Here is an 11,820-nt window from a genome sequence, read left to right on the forward strand (position 1 = left end):
TGGAATTTGGTGAGTATATTCTGGGCATTAATAATAAAGATATCTATAAGATAGTGCAAAGTCGAATAAAAACAGAAACACCTATTGGATTTTTAAAATGGGAAAGGGTATTACATACAGGAAATATAAATAGTGAACTCAAAGACACTATAAAATTCACTTTTGAATATCTAAAAGATAATAAAATTAAGATGTTCAGGTGGAAATTAATGCACTTTATCTTGCCAAATAAAGAGCTGTTATTTCAATGGAAAATTTCTGAAAGCAGCCTTTGATCATATTGTAATGAACAAGATAACTACAATCATTTTTTCATCACATGCTCATATAACACAACCTTCTGGAAATCAATGAGATATATATTTAACAAACTAGGTATTGACAAACATGTAATAAGCCTACACTCTCTAGTAATAGAATACAAGATTCATGATGATGCTTATTTTGGACTTAATCATTTGCTGAGTTTAATGTTATTCTCAGTCTATAAGTCACATTATAAATCCAATAATAAGGCAAAAAAAATAGACATATTGAGAATTTTTAAATATGAAATCAATAGTACAGTTGAATTATATTGTACGGCCAATATAGAAATAAACAGAATGTTAAAAAAGGTGTTACAGATCTTAAAATAAATAAAATTAACTTTTGGAAAAAACAGTTTCTTGAAAAGCAGATTGCATGTATTAATATGTTAATATTGTGTATTTGTTTTCAATGTTTCAAGTGTATCAGTAAGCATATATGCTACTATAATGTATGTATATGTGTTTATGTATGCAAATGCATGTATACATGTATGTGAATGCATGTATCTGTAAATGTCTTTATATGTGTGTACATGTAAGTATGTAACTATATGTATGAATGTATGCATATGTATGTGTGTATGCATGCATGTAGGTAGGTAAGTTATGTATGTATGTAAGTGAAGCATAAAATTAGATTGGCAAGAAAAGGGGGGGGGGGGGGGGGGGGGGTAAGTGTATTGTAGAAAAAAAGAAATATTTTTATATAATGTACATCATGTATCCTTACAAGTGTAAACTTAAATATTATCCTTAGAATATAAGTTCCCAAGTAAAAACTATCCCTACAGATGAAATATAAGTCAATAATGGATCTTTTTTAACTTTAAAAGTTGTCCCACTTTAAAAAATTTTATCCGCTACGAAGGATAAAATCAATGTAGATATAATATCCTCAGGATAAAAGTGAGTAGTAAAATAATTTCCCATGGGATAATATTACCAAGAAATTTATTATTTCTAGGGATAATATTTCTACAAAATTATATCCATTTGGGATAATATTTCAGTAAAATTATATCCGATGGGATACAATATCAAGTAAATACTATCCTACTGCATCTTGATCAATGAAGTGTTTTAACAAATGGCACATTGCTTTAAAGGAACAAGTAAAATGATAATAGATAATCATTTATGTCAAGATGGATGGAGAGGAGTATAACGTTTTGTACAAATATCTGCTGAATAAAGAATACTCCGAAAACAGCTCTTTAAATGAGAAACGAGCAATACGAAAACGTGCCCAAAGCTTCATAATTAAAGAAAATAAGCTGTACTACAGAATTAATGAAGGTAAGTTTTATATTTATATTTGTATAATCATCAATAATTAACAGTGTTTGTTTTGAAATATGTTTTGAATTAAATAAAAGAGATTTTAAACCCAAAAACAATCAAATATCGATCATGGATCAGAAGATGTAGATAAAATAGAACTATCCCATAAATAATATCCACAGGTTATAATACATGTAGTATACAGAGATAAAATGTCAGTGATATTTTATCCTAACTGGAATAAATCTTATCATAAATAGTATTCACTAATTAAAGGACAATTTTCTTTGGGGATAACATGTATGTTCAGAACAAAAAGGTGCGTTTGATTTTGTTTCCAGTTATTAGATTACAGTTGTCTCTCTTTTAATACTTATCCTATGTTGATTTTTATTAAAAAAATTATATAAATTTATATTTATACAAAAGTTAAAATAATCCATCATATTATTTTCAGGCAAATGTGTAGCAGCAGATGATCAAAATTTGAGATTGGTAATCCCATCAGACGAAAAATTTCGAATTATATCAGAATGTCACATAAATAGTGGGTCCCACCTTTGAGTCGACAAAACTGTGGTGAAAATACAAGAACGTTATTACTGGAAAGGTATAATAAAAGATGTGAAAAGCTTCATAAAAACTTGTGAACAGTGTCAAACAAGTAATAAAAAACAGAAAACAACAAAACCAGAAATGACACCAATACCCGTTCCTCCCTCAACATGGAAAAAAATTGCCATTGACTTAATCGGCCCATATAATGACAAAACTGAAAAACCTCTTTCCGATGCAGGATACAAATATGTATTAACCGTCATAGACTTTTTTTCAAATTATACAGAAGCATTTCCTCTCTATACCAAAAACGCAAGTGAAATAGCTGAAAACTTGAATACTTTATTTTGTCGCCATGGAGTACCACTGGAAATGATTAGCGATAATGGTGGTGAATTTAATTCCAAGTTATCTGGTGTGATATATGACATGTATGGATACAAACATATTAATATAACCCCTTATAATCCACAGGCAAATGGCAAATGTGAAAGGTATAATCAGACACTTAAAAACATGTTGAACAAAACCGTAAAAGAGGAAACTAATCTTTGGGAACGTTTTCTGCCAAAATGTTTGTTTTCTTACAACACTTCTAAACATTCATCTACTAATTTCTCACATTTCTATTTAATGTATTGGCGAAATCCGATATTACCAAATGAACAATCTATAGGTAATACTGTTAACACTTTTCAGTCATATGAAGAATTAAACCAAGGTCAAATTGAAGATTGTGCTATAAAATTACATGAAATTCAGAAGTTGATTTCGGAGAAAGTCATGGAAAATATCGATCAAGCACAAAAAAGACAGAAGTTGCATTTTGACAATAGACATAATATTCATGAAAATGAGTTTAAAGAAAATGATAATGTACTGGTGAAAAATAAGAAGAGAAAGAAAAGAATGGAAAAGCAAAATTGGTTGGGGCCATACAAAATTGATAAAGTTGTAAAAAAGGCCACATACAGGATTAAATGTGTATCAAGTGATGATGTTATAGGCACATTCAAACAGATGAACATTAAGAAATATTATTCTCCCAATGACAATACTCAGACAGTATCAGCTGAAATACATTTTGAACCCAATAAAACACAACCTGTTGTTGATCATCATGATTTAGATAAAAGTTATGAATCAAACAATAATGAAAACCAAGATCAGAATTCGGATATGAACAATAATAACTGTGATGTTCTCGGTGGATCCTTGTTCCTAACACAGTCCACTTTTAAAGAAATTGATACAGAGGATGAAATTGAAATCATTGAACAGTATATTCAAGAGCAAAATGATCAAGAAGATGAAACCCAAAATAAGCGTCCGAAAAGAAAGTGTAGAGATAAGAAACGTCAATCTAGTATTTTTGAATATTTTGCACATTAACAGATGAAATAGAAAAATGCATTGAAAATATGTTGTTTGTAACATAAATTTGTGAATGTAATATAACTGACTCTATTTTAAAAGAGTAAAATCCATTTTATTCCTATTTATAAGCTTTTTCAATGTTTACCATAAATGAATGCAGATTTCATAAAGAAACACACAATTTTTACAATCTTCCATGCTTTTATTCTTATAATTGATAAAACTTACATTTAGTGTTTGGGGAATTTCCCAAAATATATGAAAGTTGCAAATATTTGTGGTAAAAATGTATGTGACAACATTTTATTCGGGAATTTCCCCGAAATCACTTTCAACATTAATTAAAACTTTTGGTAGCATAGCTATGTGACAAACAGATCTTAAACACATTTCGGGAAAAATCCCGAAAAAATAATGTAAATGTAAAATGTATAAAGCATATATGTCTTCAAACATTTCGGGAATTATCCCGAATACCCAACATATGTATATGCTGAAACTCATGACTTATAATTTATTTTCACATTTCCGGAAAAATCCCGAAAATATAAATCTATTATCAGGCACACACTTGTTGCATAGATTTTTTTACCCATTACGGGAAAAATCCCGAAATAAAATCTACAAGCAAAAATTATGCTACAGATTTCTTAAACATATTGGGAAAAATCCAGAAAAAGAAAATCTTTAAGATTTTACAACACAGAATTTTGATACATTCGAAAAGTTTTTATGTAAGTTTGTTTCCAACATTTGTTGAAATTTGATGATTAATAAAAGAAAATGTGTCAAATTGAAAAAAATATGAGACAAAGTGCATATTACAAATTAAACATAAATATAATATTCCATTAAATAAACTGTTAACACAGATATAAATCTGATCTTTATGTATTTTATGTTGTAAAATTCAAATGTGGAAATAAAATGGCATTACTTAAACTTATAAACTATGCAAAATAATTAAAATAAATGTACTAGGATTGAAAGAGCAAGGTTTTAAAAATTATTTCTTAATTAAAAAGACAAAGATTGATAGATATGGTATAAAATAATTCATATATGCAATTACTACGCACTAGTTAACTAATAAACTCACATATAGAACTACAATCACAACAATGTTTTATAAATAGCGGTTGCATTAATGGAGATAAAAGGTACCAACAAGATTTGCAGGATGTATGCCTATACAAATAAGATGATAATGCATTATCACATTTATACCAAAAAACACAACAGTTTGAAAGATATCAGGAAGTCTGCAGTCCTTTAAACTACAAAATGAACTTTGTTTGGCATTCTTTTCCTCTTGTTTATCTTCATATCTGTGTCTTTTAAGACTCTCGTCAATTTGTCCTTCAAGATTTCTATGTATCCTACAAAGAAAAGTCACTTCAAGTTCAATATTTTAAAGTCCTTCAGGCATACTATTCATGATTGTTTTTGTCGGCATATTTTGTTCTTTCTTATAATAGATGATTTTGCTATCACAGGACCTTTCATAGCTTACTGTATGTCATATGTTTTGTTCAATATTTGAAGCCATATCACACTGATGATGTTTAAATATTGTTCTTATTAAGGCAGTTGTCTCCTTAGCAATCATACTGCATCTTTTTTTTCTAATCTGGTGTCATTTTTTGATATATATGTTACTTTACCGATTATTACCTGCAAACAAATGGGGCAAACTGGAAAAGTTTTAAAAAATAAAAAAGCTTTTTTTACTTTTAGAGTTAGCATTAGGATTAGCAATCATACAACAGATATCTTCTTCTCTAAAAGAGAGGCAAAGTTCTAATCCTATTAATTTAATTATGTTATTTTACCAATAATTGTCTTAAAACAAACAAGGCAAATTTAAATGGTTTTAAGAAAAATTTGTGAGGGGTTCCTTAGAACCCAGTGTCTCGCATGTGATTGCAGCTGTCAATATAAAGTTGACTTTAACAGTGAGCACAGATTGTACTTGAAAAGACTCAACATTATCTAGACTGTACTTAACTGTACTTGACTTTGGTCTACAATTTAACCTAATGAGTCTAATACAGTACTTGATAATCTAGGTAAGGTCTTGCCAAATGCTCAACCAGTCTCTACTTAGTCTTGACCAATCTCAACTCAGTCTCGACCAGTCTTGACCCAGTCTCCACCCATCTTGACCTTTAAAGGAGTAAGTTTGGTATGGGTCATATTTGGCCCCGATTATTAAGTCAAAGTTTTAGTTTTAAAGTGTTGATTTTTACATCCCAAATAGGTCAAAAATAGAGATTTTTGCGAAATTTGACCAAATCGTCCAGATTTCAAACAAATTAAGGCCTAGAAAACATAGAGTGCAGGCGTCGACAAACTAAATACTTAAGTCAGATATGTTAAATGTGATAACAAACATTTTGTTAAAAAAAGCTTTTTTGTCAACGCATGCGCTCTATGTTTCCTGTCCAAAAAATCATTGTAAGTTTACCCGTTTTCATTGAATTTTTGTTGAAAATCAAAGTGAGTGCTATCTAGGACGTCATGAATAGAACGCAAGTACGTAAATTTTCAACAAAAAGACATATTTTCTATCTAGTCATTGTATTAGCTATGATTCATTGTGATATTGGTCAATAAATACTAATTTGAAATTGTAGTTAGAAATAGGGGCCGTTTTAGGGTGTTATCGAACCTACTCCTTTAGTCTTGACTGGTCATAAATCAGCCCATCTATATCAATTATGTATTGATAGGGTTATTTTATAGTTTGGTTTATTGCTGTCAAACTTAAGGATTTAATTAATAGGTATAAAAGCTGCAATTTTCAGTTTGAACCAAATTCCGACAGTCACCTTTAAAAATTTCTATAACTATTTCAAATCAGTCTGGATTTTGAAAAAAATCTAAAGCTCACGATCATCATTTTAGCTTTTTAAAGTTTCTATTTTTCTATCATAAAATTAAAGAAAGAAAACATCACTGACAGGCAATAACTCAACTGAAGATTTTGGCCATGTCACTTATTTGTAGATCTTATGGTGTTGATCATTTTTGTCGAGCCTTCCACTTTAGTCGAAAAAGCAAGATGTAGCGATCCTACATTCCAGCGGCGGCGGCTTCCACAAATATTCACTCAGTGGTTAAAGTTTTTGAAATTTTAATAACTTTCTTAAACCATAGATATATCTATGCTTAAACTATCTTGGATTTCTACCAAACTTGGACAGAAGCTTGTTTATGATCATAAGATAGTATCCAGAAGTAAATTTTGTAAAAAATAAAATTCCATTTTTTCCGTATTTTACTTATAAATGGACTTAGTTTTTCTGCCGGGAAATATTACATTCACTCTGTGGTTAAAGTTTTTAAAATTTTAATAACTTTCTTAAACTATCCTGGGTTTGTACCAAACTTAGACAGAAGCTTGTTTATGATCATAAGATAGTATCTAGCAGTAAATTTTGTAAAAAAATAAATTCATTTTTTCCTTATTTTACTTTTAAATGGACTTAGATTTTCTGCCAGGAAACAACACATTCACTCTGTGGTTAAAGTTTTTAAAATTTTAATAACTTTCTTATACTATTTTGGACCAAACTTGGACAGAAGCTTGTTTATGATCAAATGCTAGTATCTAGAAGGAAATTTTGTTTTCTTCCAGTTAACATTACATATTACATTCAGTCTGCAGTTAAAGTTTTTAAACATTTATTAGATTCATAAACTATCCTGGATTTTTACCAAACTTGGACAGAAGCTTCTTACAATCAAAAGATAGTATCAAGAGGAATATTTTCATTGATTTACTTCCTCATTTTTGTTGAGCCTGCGATTATCAGATAAAGAAGGCGAGACACTGGGTTCCGTGGAACCCTTAAGAATTTCTACTATTCAAACTGTTTCCCTCTCTTTACTATAGTTTTCAATAGGGCTAACAACAAAAAAGATGTGTTTGGATTTGCTGTCCAACCCTAATTTATCGGCTCTGACAAAAAAATCAAAAATCAAAAATTCTTCCTTAGCATATGTCCCTAATTTGCACTATTTGTGAACATGAATGTTAATAAACAATTGGCCAGCTAATGTGTGCTTGCAGTACACTTGATTATATAAATACAACCATAAATCTAATATATATACATGATATACAAACATTCATGACAGTTTCAAACTTCAAAACATTTGAACAACAGTTCAAAGAACTTTACTATGAAATTAGTAAGAAAATATCCTGACCTACTGACCCTATATTTTTTTTTACATGCAACTGGAAACACACATACATGACATAATATTTTTTTGGCAAAGAAAATATTTCAACAAGAGTGCAATACATTCACAAATGTCATGCCTGCTTTACTTATGATTGAAAATATGACGCTTTTACTACAATTATCACATAAACTTGATCCATAAATTATCCATGAAAATGAAGTCACGGTCAGTTTAACCAGTCAAGCAAATACAGCTGACAATCATTTCATACACCAATATAGTGGCCTTATTGCTACTATTATCTGAGAGATAGACCCAACCACAAAAACTAAACATTGTGCAATGAACCAGGAAATTGAGGTCAAGGTCAGATGATACCTGTCAGTTGCACATGCCTGTATACCTTACAATCACTCCATACACCAAATATATGACCTACTGCTTTAAGGATATGGATAAGGACTTGACCACCTTACTTGTCCGAATGGAATTGTAACTTGTTGCAAAAAAAATCTTAATATTAACCTTTTTTGCATTTAAAGCTGATTCAATGAACAAAATGAGTTAAAACAATGGAACAGAATTTGATTATTATCTCTTGATATCCTTTTCAAAATATGAGTCGAGAACAACTAAATCTAGTATTCATCAAAGCCAAAGTCTCATCCAACTCAGCACATGAGGCACAGTCTGGTAGGCCTGCTAGTCATAATAAACTCATTTGGTTTGAATCCTGGTCTTTTATGTTAAAAATACTGATTATTATGATTGATGCCCTACTACAATCAGCTGTTTTAATATATTAAAATGCTTATTCAAACGCAATCAAATATTGTTTTGTCTACATATGATCAAATATAATTTTCTGAATTTAATAGTCAATAATTTATTCATTTTTATTTTAAAAATATTTTTGATAAATGAAATTTATCATATTTATTATAAAGCAACAGAATAAGGAAAGGAAATGAGGTACTGGGTTGTCTTGGTCCCAAAATATCTCCTACAGTGCCAAACTGTCTATTACACATGGAGCCGATTCCGTTTCCGTGCTGGTGCCAATTTTCAGACTTTTGGACTTTTGTAGTGCAAACTGTCTTGTTACCTTATCTACAAAGCAGTAAGACCGGATTCGGAGATAGTATGCGATAGTATGCGTTTTATCTGTTAAAAAGTATCAGACAAAGAACCAGTATTAAATTATTGGTTGCAAGTAAACATGTCAAATTAATAATTGCTTTTATCTTCTTTTATTGTTTTTTTTGTAATTACTTTTATCGTCAAAGTTGGATTTACTTGTCCCGTCGGACAAGCTTCATATGGCAGTCAGGGGTACTACTTGTACAAGTAATCTTTATTTACTTGAAGAAGTAAATTATATTAACTTATATTAGTTAATTATAATGTTTGAATAATCTCCCCTTAATTTTCTTAAAAATTTACTTGTATAAGTAATTTTTTTTTACAATCCCACAAAAATTCTCAAGTTTTGAGATGTAAAAACATGCCTTTAACAATTTTTCTCAGGTTAGCTCATAATTTTTTATTAGAGTTCAATGTTTCATCTCATTAATTCAACAAAGAAACTGATTGAGCAAAGACCTTAAATATTTGCCAAGGCCTTCAAAAATTGCACCTTCGGGGCTTGTAAATGAGCAGTGTTCTGAAGATAACAGACAAATGAGATTTTCATTGTCCATGAAATTACACTTAAATGATTAGTAAAGACATCTGCAAAGGACAGACAATTCAAAATTCTATTAGAGCAAAGAAGTCCTAAGAATTCAAGAAAAGAAGATAGGATGACTTTTTTACTTGTATAAGTAAAAATATCTGAATGTCTAAGGGACATAACTAAGCCAAAAAAAATTTACCTATACGAGTAAATAAAATACACTTGTATAAGTATCCTACAAATTTACTTATATAAGTATATTAATATTTACTTCTTCAGGTAAATAAAAATTACTTGTACAAGTAGTACCCCTGACTGTATGGCTTTTACTTGTCCGACCTTTTTTTTCCTCTGGTACCGGACAATCGACATGCATTATTGTTGAGCCCTGTAGTGGTTAAAGATGATTTTTGTAAAAAATAATGAATGACTGATGCCAAGTGATGAAAATAGCTTACTTGACCAAACCAGTCAGGTGAGCAAATAATGTGGGACAATCGTGAAGATGATTCATGGACAATTCAGAAGTTTAATGTTGAGCAATCAGGAGTTGTTTTGATAGTATTTTATTTGTGAAACAGCACATTTTGTTAGACATAACATATTTTTGCACACTTACAAACTTTCAAACTTACCTTTCACATCTTCCCATATTTGACTAAGAAAGTCCTTGAACTTCACAGAGAATTGAATCAGAGACCTTTTTCTTCATATTTGTCTAAGTTAACTGCATGTCCTATGGATATATGTCAATCTGAAATAAGAAAAGAATGGCCTAAACCTCATGCTGAAAATGATTATCATCCATAGCTTTTTTTTACATATGAACTGCTTGAAAGCACAATTTAAAATGGTGATTTGCACCTAAATGGGGTGACATAGAATCAACTTCTATGAAATTTTGTCTATGAAATTAGGCCAGAGGTATGATTCTCACCTAAATAGGTGGATATTGGATCAATTTCTATGAAATTATGTCCAGAAAAGGAACGAAGTTGAAAATAGATATAATATATCATTCATTACAAATTATCATTCTCAAGCAGAAAACTTCAAAAAGTATTCAGGAAATACTTGCATCTTATTAAAACAAATTCTACAATAGGTGCCAAATTCCATAAAACCTATCAATAGGATTCAAAAGAAATAGAAACATTGGTGAATATTAGTGAAACAAAGCTATTAAATAATTTATATAAACCTCACAGTTCCTACTAACATTTAACTGTGCAGAACTAATTAATGACCATCATGTAAACAACACATGTAAACTGATATTCTTAAGACCACACTTCCTTACTATGAAACACTTAATTCAACATTGGTTAAAATTGTTTGAAAAACAAAAAAATAAAATGCAAATTCTAATTAACAAATTAAAAAAAAACAATTCAAAAACTATTTAAAAAATTAAAAATTAAAACTGTAATAAATTAAAAAAAAAATAAATGAATAGAAATAAAAGTAAAACAGTAATTAAACAAGAAATGATTGTAACAGGATGCTGTTACGAAGTCTCCCAAACGAAGCTCCCATTATTCTTAATTCCCAGGGTCGCCTGACATTTGGCAACGTCCAGTGAAAATTGGTTTGGTCCAGTAAAGTTATATGCATTAGTGATGCCTGGGGACTAACCTTGTATATCATTCAAATCATCTTGGCATGACAAACCAGAATATATATGGTTTAGGGGTGGGGATCTCGACCATTTACAAGATATTAGAACTTTCTCAAATGGCAGGGGGTCGGGATGACCCCTGGGGACTAACCCTGTATATCATTCAAACCATCTTAGCATGACAAACCAGAATATATATGGTTAAGGGGTGGGGATCTTGACCACTTAAAAGATATTAGAACTTTCTTAAATGGCAGGGGGTGGGGGTGACCCCTGGGGACTTACCCTGTATTTCATTTGATGTGCTTTATCATGACAAACCAGAATATATATGGTTTAGGGTGGGGATCTCGACCATTTACAAGATATAAGAACTTTCTCAAATGGCAGGGGGTCGGGATGACCCCTGGGGACTAACCCTGTATATCATTCAAACCATCTTAGCATGACAAACCAGAATATATGGTTTAGGGGTGGGGATCTTGACCACTTACAAGATATTAGAACTTTCTCAAATGGCAGGGGGTTGGGATGACCCCTGGGTACTAACCCTGTATATCATTCAAACCATCTTGGCATGACAAACCAGAAATTTACTTAAATGGCAGGGGGTGGGGGTGACCCCTGGGGACTAACCCTGTATTTCATTTGATGTGCTTTATCATGACAAACCAGAATATATATGGTTTAGGGGTGGGGATCTCGACCATTTACAAGATATTAGAACTTTCTCAAATGGCAGGGGGTTGGGATGACCCCTGGGGACTAACCCTGTATATCATTCAAACCATCTTAGCATGACAAAC

At 30.8% G+C, this 11,820-nt stretch overlaps 1 long non-coding RNA gene across 1 annotated transcript; it reads right to left on the reverse strand.

Annotated features, from left to right (window-relative positions):
* Positions 1 to 3,617: 3,617 nt before the first annotated feature.
* Positions 3,618 to 11,600, reverse strand: LOC127725532 (uncharacterized). Its single transcript, XR_007993025.1, has 2 exons — positions 10,032 to 11,600; positions 3,618 to 4,906 (listed from the first exon to the last, which is right to left on the reverse strand). It is a non-coding gene; the product is annotated as an uncharacterized LOC127725532 (long non-coding RNA).
* Positions 11,601 to 11,820: the final 220 nt, after the last annotated feature.

This window comes from Mytilus californianus, unplaced genomic scaffold (assembly GCF_021869535.1).
Source record: "Mytilus californianus isolate M0D057914Y unplaced genomic scaffold, xbMytCali1.0.p SCAF_15, whole genome shotgun sequence".
In the NCBI taxonomy this organism is placed as follows: domain Eukaryota; kingdom Metazoa; phylum Mollusca; class Bivalvia; order Mytilida; family Mytilidae; genus Mytilus; species Mytilus californianus.